Genomic DNA, 9122 nt, shown 5'->3' with positions numbered 1-9122 from the left:
AAATGACAGAATGGCACGTGAAGGATGCTAGAACAGGGACGTGGGTAAGGCATGGCAAGGGGATGGGCTTAAGAGAAACTGGCACAGGAGAGACGGGGCTTGATATCAGGAGACACTGCCTGGCTGAGGATCTCTAAGACTGAAAGTGTGTCCTAGGAAAAACTCTATCAGTTTTTTTTTGTCTGAAGCAGTCACAACGGAGATGGGCAAGGCCATTACGAGCAGACTGTAGGGTCCTGAGTGACTTAGTGACCTTCCATCTCTGCTAGGACCTGATATTCGGTTGGAGGGAGCAGATGTGGCATCCTCCCCTCACAGGCTCCCATGAGGCTCCCCATTTTAGCAGACTTAAGCACTACAGACTGCATAGTGCCCTGTAGGAGGAACAGGCCCAAGGGGGCCCTTTGGAGACCAACATGGCTCCTAGAACAGATAAGAAAAGACCCAAGGTTAGCTGTCCGCAGCCACCAGAGGTTGGCTCTGCAGCCCAGGATTGCTGACAGAGATACCCAGCCATTCCCCAGCTCCTGACACTCCCCAAGCAGAGAGGTGTTCCCAGAAGAGTTATTACATTGGCTTTGTGACCCTTCTGGGGCAACCTGGTCCTTATAATGGATTGAAGAGCATAATGAAAACCCCTGCCCGCATTAGTAAGGAGGCAAATAGTGAACGTCAGCACAATGCCATACACACAGATACAGCTCAGGGGCACCCTAGGGCTATTTCTCTATGGTCTATGAGACACTGTACTCCTTCTGCATGCTCTCCAGAACTTCACCCTAAAGGGTCTATCTCAGCATCTAGCCTGGGAGTCCACACACTACACTTTGGCTATAGCATCAATGGGCTGCTTTACTGTTTCTGAGGAATTGGCTCTGTACATGTAATTGCTTAGAGTTTAAATTGGGGGGGAGGGGGGGGTGATAGACTAGGTTTTCAGGAGGGATCTGAATGAAAGATGTTTGGCATCATGTGCTCCAGGGCCAGGGGGAGCTGCAAATGTAATAGGCAGGTAGCAAATGGAAACAAAGGTTCCAAAGAAAAGTCTGGAGATCAAAGTTGAAAGTGAGGAATGGGGAAGAGTGTAGCTGAGCCTGGGCCTTGATGGGGAAGGGAGGGTCAAGAGCTTGAGCCCTGTGGTGTCAACCTGAGGGGAGGAGGCTGCAGCAGCGCTGGTTCCTCTATCCTGTGACTCCCCCCTGGGGCCATGCACAGCACCCCTCTCTACAAACCCTCTCAGCATAGCCAGTCATAGTAATCAGGCCACAGTCTGTCTCTCAGCACCAGCAGCTTTCCTCCTAGCACTGCCAGGCATTCATGAGTGATTCTCTCCAGGCGGCCATGTAGCCACAGTTGAGATTTGGCTGCAGAGTCCTATGCTCTGGGCCCTGCCTGTTGTGTACCACCCACAACTGCCAGAAGGATCCTTCCATGACAGGTTATTACCACATCCAAGAAACTGCTGAGTGTCCTGAGATACCAGGAACCACCCAGTTCCTCCAGCATCTGGGAACCAGTCCCTTCTGCCCCACCCATCGCTCAGGACTGATTCCTCTTCAGGGCTCAGCCCAGGCTGCAACCTGCCCAGCTACCTCCTCTCCTCTGGATAGCTACCTCTCTCCATGCCCACCTCTTGCCACCTCTCTGCCAGCTGCCCTCAGGCTGTGTCCTGTCCTTCTCTCCCCCATTTGCACAGCTCTAGTCACCCACTCGCATGGCCTGGCAGCCAGCACTGGCATGTGCAAGTTTGTCATGGAATTCAGTGTCTGCCAAGGCCTCTCAGTGCATCACATTTGTCCCTGGCTGAGGGTCTGGGGTTGATGTGTGTGTGTGTGTCAGGGGAAGGGAGCTATGCACGGTGGGACTGTGAGGGGTCACCAGCTCAGCTCTACAGAATGAACCAGCATCATCTCCACACTCAAAAAAGGGCAGAGGAGTGCTTAGCCCTTGGGAGGATGATGGTGTTGGCTCCCCGGACCTGTGATCCATGGTGGGAAAGCTGCCTAGCCTTGCACAGAGCCAGGGACACTTCAGAGAGAGATCCCCATGTTCCCTTTAAAAGCAGGGAGTATTTGTGTCTCTCCAGGAGGTAATTTCCCTTCCACAGAGCAGTGTTCCTCCCGCGCTGGCAGCAAACCTCCGGCAAAGTGTCAGCTGGCTGTACCGAGAAGCAGCCTGAGCTGGTAGAACATTAACCTGCCAAGCTGCTCTAATCCTTTAGCCATAACCCCTGCACCCCTGCACAATGCATTCATCAAAGACTAATGAGAAACACATTCCCTGGTCCTCAATGACCTGCAGCATGGACTCTGCACACTCCTCCACCCCCACTGCTTCTGGGCTTGGCTTCCTCATGGATGCAGTGCTGCCTCATTCCTGGCTAATAATGGAGCTCCCTGTCGTGTGCATCTGCTTCTTGGAGAGACCACCAGCCTGGCTCCTTAGGGGCAGGATACGAGTTCCTGGATTTCATGGCCCTGACAATCCAGTCGGGGCTCCTGGTGCCCATGGTCCACAGTACAGGAGGTAAGACATGAATAGCACCAGCCTGCCTCTGAGAGAGAGCTGCAGGACAGGTCAGAGAGGGGCCACAGGTGCGGGGTGCATGCTGGTTCCTGGGGCTTTTGGTCCAGGAGCTCAAATGAAGTCCCAGCAAAAGTGACTTGCTCTGGCCTGATTAGCAGTGAGCAGGCTGAGCCTGTGGCAGCAGTAGGTGGCTAGGGATGAGAACTGGAAGCTGGTGTATCTTCCCATGATCCAAACTCATGGGATCCAACCCTGGACTGCAAAGACATGTGCATACGTTTTAGCCAGAGGTGCCCATGCTGTATGTTATGGACCCCTGACTTGGGGTGAGCAGGGCTCCTCAGCTGAGGAAAGACAGTATGGATGGGGAGAGGGGGGAATGTTTCCTATAGTAATAGATGACCTGATGGGAATATGATTTTTCCAAATCTTTTGCGGTCCCTGTTTTGGCTGTAGATGCCATGATTTCTGAGGCGGGCTTACACTGGGCAAAAGCAGATTCTGCCAGCAGTGACTTTCTTACCTGGGGGCTTGTGGTGTATGTGCCTACACTATGCATGTGTTAGGCCTAAACTCTGCACGACTCTGTGTGTAAGCACGTGTGTGCAGAGGTATGTAGAACCCTGGCTGCTTTTGTTGCATCTGCCTGCTAACTCCTCCCTATCATGGGGAAGTGGGTATGTGCTGGCAGGCATATGTGCCAAGCTCCAGGTGCCTTTCCTGTATATGCTCATTCTCCTGCTAGCTCCTTCTTAGCTATGCAGGGTTCTTATGCATGAAAAGATGTGGATGCATTGATCCCCTGTTCAGTGACCTTCAAAAATGTTCAGTAAATTCAGCTTGGACTCAGTGCCCCACCAGATGGCCCTTCTAGAGCAGGTTGGCCATGCACATTTGGGTTTAACTCTCGATTCCTGATCCTGATCCAAGGCAGGCTCATGAAACAACGCATTCAGTATATGTTACTGGGAAGGCAGCCACACACCCCAGCTTGAAGAAAGATGCTGGGCAGAGGCCAAGTCTGGGTGTGGAGCAGTGTGGGGGGGAAGACATTACAGCACATTCCAGTAGAGATTTTTTAAAATTGAAACGTGAAACACAGAGTTAAGATTGAGCAATGAAAGTGGAGAGATCAAGCAAGGAGGGGGCTGGCTTCTTGATGAAGGGGCTCCAGCTCCAAGCATGGTCAGGCTGCATGCAAGAGGGAGGCAGGCTACTGCTCTGGGCTACTTGTGCTGTCTCCAGCCTGAGCTGCGGCCATAGCAGGAGTTGCCCTTGGGATGTGGAGGGGGAGGCACTGGACATTGGGAGACACCTCTGATGTCAAATGGGTGGGGTTGGCCTGACTTTGCTCCCAGGGATCATGTGGAAACATAACCTTCAGGAGCAAAATTAGGTCAGTGTTGACTGCCAGGAACCCAATGCCAGGCTATAGAAGTTGCCATACTTCAGAGCAGAACCATGATTTTTTGTGATCACCATCGCACTGCCACTGGGGTAAGTCCAGAGACCTCCACAGATGCCAGTGGACCTGGCTGATAAAAATCTCAGGAAAAGAGTGGACTCTTTCCAAAGCACTGAACCCATCCCCTCCTGGCATCTGACCTATTTGTGAGAGCCCGGCAGGACAAATTATGCTGAGGGGAAACCAGAACGGGTTTGTGGCAGGCAGATCATGCCTGACCAATCTAATTTCTTTTTATGACCAGGTTACAAAACGCCTGGACACAGGAGGAGGGGTGGTTGTTGTATACTTAGACTTCAGGAAGGCCTTCGATACAGTATCCCACCCCATACTGGTGAACAAGTTAAGAGGCTGTGACTTGGATGACTACACAGTTCGGTGGGTGGTGAATTGGCTGGAGGGTCGCACCCAGAGAGTCGTGGTAGATGGGTCGGTTTCGACCTGGAAGGGTGTGGGCAGTGGGGTCCCGCAGGGTTCGGTCCTTGGACCGATACTCTTTAACGTCTTCATCAGTGACTTGGACGAGGGAGTGAAATGTACTCTGTCCAAGTTTGCAGATGACACAAAGCTATGGGGAGATGTGGACATGCCGGAGGGCAGGGAACAGCTGCAGGCAGACCTGGACAGGTTGGACAAGTGGGCAGAAAACAACAGGATGCAGTTCAACAAGGAGAAATGCAAAGTGCTGCACCTAGGGAGGAAAAATGTCCAGCACACCTACAGCCTAGGGAATGACCTGCTGGGTGGCACGGAGGTGGAAAGGGATCTTGGAGTCCTAGTGGACTCCAAGATGAACATGAGTCGGCAGTGTGACGAGGCCATCAAAAAAGCCAATGGCACTCTATCATGCATCAGCAGATGCATGACGAATAGGTCCAAGGAGGTGATACTTCTCCTCTATCGGGCACTGGTCAGACCGCAGTTAGAGTACTGCGTGCAATTCTGGGCGCTGCAATTCAAGAGGGATGCGGATAACCTGGAGGGGGTCCAGAGAAGGGCCACTCGTATGGTTAAGGGCCTGCAGACCAAGCCCTACGAGGAGAGACTAGAGAAACTGGATCTTTTCAGCCTTCGCAAGAGAAGGTTGAGAGGCGACCTTGTGGCCGCCTATAAGTTCATCATGGGGGCACAGAAGGGTATTGGTGAGTATTTATTCACCAAGGCGCCCCCGGGGGTTACAAGAAACAATGGCCACAAGCTAGCAGAGAGCAGATTTAGACTGGACATTAGGAAGAACTTCTTCACAGTTCGAGTGGCCAAGGTCTGGAACGGGCTCCCAAGGGAGGTGGTGCTCTTCCCTACCCTGGGGGTCTTCAAGAGGAGGTTAGATGAGCATCTAGCTGGGGTCATCTAGACCCAGCACTCTTTCCTGCTTATGCAGGGGGTCGGACTCGATGATCTATTGAGGTCCCTTCCGACCCTAACATCTATGAATCTATGACCCTGGCCCAGGACTGTTCATTGGTAGCATTTTAACCCTGTTCATGCAGTAAGCTGTTTAAGACAGGGGCTGTCAGTGCAGTACCCAGCACAGTGGGGATCTGATCTGTGACAGGGGCACCTGGGTGTCACCACCATGCTCATAGTGAATCACATTAATAGTGAAATTTCCAGCACCATTTGGTGAAAGAACAACCTCCCCATGACATGTAAGATTCCTTAAGCTCCATTGCCAGCTGCTGTGGAGCCACTGCTGCTCGGATGGGGCCAGGGCTCCTGCACCTTTCTATGTGGGCAAGTACTGCTGGTCAAAAGTTAAAGCAAGCCACCAGAAGAAAGTGCAATGACAGTGCAGCTGATAGAGCATAGCTAGACCTACAGGGAGAAATGCATTTCCACTGTAAACTCGTGGGAGCAATCTGCAGCTGCACAAAAGCTGAGCAACCTTAGAGCCTCAACAGTAGGACAGTGATTGCTAATTATGGTATTACAGTCCCACCTCTAGAGTGAGAGAGAGTCTCTGGGCCCAATTATTTATAATATAAATGGACAAGAAAGGGATCCAGAAAGGAAGTGGCATGCCCAAGGTCACCCACTGGGCCAAGCAGGGAACAGAACCTGGCCTGCTAGTTCCCAACTCTGTTTCCTTGCTACAAAACCAGATCTCATTGACCTAGGTCCTGACACCCAAAAATGTTATCTGATTGTTTTTCGTTTATCATCCAAGTTCCAGTTTTGCTCCCCCAAATGCTGGAGAAAATTATGTGCTTGCATCCATTCCCTTCCAACCTGCTCATGTCCAAGGGATGAATGATAGAAAAGGGCCATGTCTCAGTCCACCACTCACTGTCCATACTCATCTGTATAATCCCTTTTGGCTCATCTGACTTCTTTCCCCTGTCTCTTTCTTATTCAGATTCCTACATGGAAAAGAATGGACACTGCATTATCCTATTACCACTCACCTACTGGATAGGGGGTGCCTAGGCCTCATGCTGGTCTCTCTCTCAAGGAAGAAAGTCTTGAATTTCCAATTCCAATATACCAAACAAGTTATTGCCTACCAATGTAGCAGTGGGATGGGGTTGAGAGAAAAAGCAAGGAGGCTACATGCATGGGACACATACAAAAGCCATGCAGTTCCAGGTCTGATAACATTCTTAAATATCCCAACAGCTGATAAGCTCCAGGGCTTCTGATATCCCGCATAGCACAAGCTGTGTTTTTTGGAACCGTATCTTTAAGTGTCTTAGCTTCAGAGGCAGGAAGTCTGGGAACAGGCAAAAGACGCTCATGGTCTGTTATGCAGAGGTAGCGGGAATTGGACACTGAATGATATGAAAATACAACCTGAGTGGAAGGCTAGAGCAACCAAAAGCTCTCCCAGTGCTGAGGCTCTGGAAATAAGACAGAAAACTGGAAGAGATTTATGTAGTGCTTTACTCTGTATCTGCAAACAATGGTGCCAGTGAAAAGGAAGAGTCAGGAGGCAGCTTTATTTTTAATAGCTGGTTCTGACGCACTTGATGTATTTAGCAGTTCTCAATTAACTCAGGCAGAGAATGTTAACTGAAGCTAGAGCAGAAATGTGAGGAGGATAGCACTCCATGGAAAAAGTGACATACAGGAGAGGGTGGATTTTAACTTGAAGATACAAAAAGGTGAGACTATAGGGCTCTGTGGCAGGGTAGCCAGTCTTGCAAAGTTAGAGGGCTAACTGAGAAACTGAGAAAATGCAGAGATCACTGGGGGGCTCCGAATTAACCCTTGCCAAAGCAGTTAGAATTTTCCAATTACCCAATCCAGACTGAAGCAACTGCAGCTTATGCTTGAATGCTGTGATTGAAAATCCAAAATACTACAAGAAAGAAAGCTAAGGCAGAAGGCATATGAAGCTCAAAGTCATGGTAAAGTAAGAACAGCGCATGGAACTATGCCCACAGTGATGAACGGCAAAAACCTGGACAATGCCTGACATGGCAAAAGACCCTAAAACTGCAGCGGACTAAATCATTTTGCAATGACGTGCAAGAGCCAACAAAACACACACAGCATGGATAAGGAAGACAAGAACCACACCAAGGGAATTTGACCTAAAAGCAATAGATACTGCTTTGGCAGAAGATGACCAGATTGCCCACTTGAATGCAACCAAGAAATGGAAGCCACTAGGTACAACTTGAGGCTCATCACTGTTAGTGCATCCTGTTAAAGTAGCAGCATTTAGTGAGATCTATGGTCAGATAAACACTGGAAAAGATCAGATTTGTAATAGCTCTGGGGAAGGGTGCACCAATGCTGGGAAAAGTGTTTCAAGCCCTTGATGTCGTCAATAGGTACATGTGCTTAGGGGAGGGACAAGGACCAAAACAATTGAGGAAGAGTTTGGGAACATTTTCCAGGAGATAGGAAAGCTCTCAACAAAGTACAGAACTGAGCTGAGAGACCCTAGGTGTATTTCACAGGAATGACAATTCTGGATTGTATGATATAAAGGTTTCATGCACATTGCAGGACAAATAGCTTTTTCCATCAAGCAATGATGTTTTAAAATCATATTCCGTGCCAGGAAATATTACTGCAACTAATCTTAAGTATTACAGAAGAAGCTAGAAAGTTCTCAGAAATGCCACTCAAGTGCTTATATTCAATACAAAAATATAAACCGGCTGCTGGTCAAAATTTTTCCATCCGAATTGTTTTAAATGGAAAAGGTATAAAATTTGTATCTATTCTACAGAAATGTATAATTTTTCATTGGAAAACTAGCAACTGAAAATCAAAACATCCTAGCTGAAACTTATTTTGGTTTGGGGTTAAAAAGCTAATTATTTTAATTTATGCCACAAATAAAGAAATTCATTAAAATGTTAGGTTTTTTTTTTTTTATTTTTGATGAAATTTTCCAAGAGGAAAAAAGTATTTTAATCAGATATAATACTTGCTGTCGCTCCAGGAAATCAATTTAATGACTTACACGTGTTTTTTAAATTTGTCTTTGCAAAATTCCTTTCTTAATAGAGCTAATTAAAATATCAATAGAAACGCTTTCCAGGAAAAAATTCAGTTTTGCTGAAGTCAAAATGTTTTACAGAAACATGCTGATTTTGATAAAATTTTCAAGAGGAAAAAAATCTAAGCTAATCACTTAGACTTCATCATTTTGTTTCAGTAACGTCAAAATGTTCCATTTTGATAATGTCAAAACATCAATCTCATTTCAAATAGGATAAAAATAATTCATTTTGACTTTAACATTCAGTTTTTTATATTTTATTAAAAGATTAATACAATATGCCATACTTTAAATAAATATTGTATATCAGGATGCCATCACCTTATTGCAACAAGATCATTTGATAATTCCAAAAAACATTGTTTTTTTTCTTTTTTATTATTCACTTAGTAGGAAATTTCAATCTTGTCTTTTCTTTCTGATTCAAAACAAAAGCAAGTTTTGAAATGCTGAAATTTCCAGAAGAACAGAAAGTCAGGGTATACTTCTCAACCCTTGGGAAAATTCCTAAAATAAACTCACCGGCATTATGGCACTTCCAACAGCTCTGTACAGCCAGAAGAGCTTGGGCTGGGGACCACCGAACGGGTCTGAAGCTTCCTTATTCAATAGTCCCTGATAAAGGAAGGGCATTTTCATTCACCCTGTGCCCTCCTAGTTTCCCTTGTTCTCTTG

General features: G+C 47.5%; 1 long non-coding RNA gene across 1 annotated transcript; it reads left to right on the top strand.

Moving 5' to 3' along the window:
- Positions 1–2274: 2274 nt before the first annotated feature.
- On the top strand, positions 2275–8299 carry LOC109283545 (uncharacterized). Its single transcript, XR_002090743.2, has 2 exons — positions 2275–2526; positions 6348–8299. It is a non-coding gene; the product is annotated as an uncharacterized LOC109283545 (long non-coding RNA).
- Positions 8300–9122: the final 823 nt, after the last annotated feature.

Source organism: Alligator mississippiensis, chromosome 6 (genome assembly GCF_030867095.1).
Source record: "Alligator mississippiensis isolate rAllMis1 chromosome 6, rAllMis1, whole genome shotgun sequence".
Classification (NCBI taxonomy): domain Eukaryota; kingdom Metazoa; phylum Chordata; order Crocodylia; family Alligatoridae; genus Alligator; species Alligator mississippiensis.
Note: the sequence above shows the minus strand (reverse complement) of the source record. Positions and strands in the feature narration are given on the sequence as shown.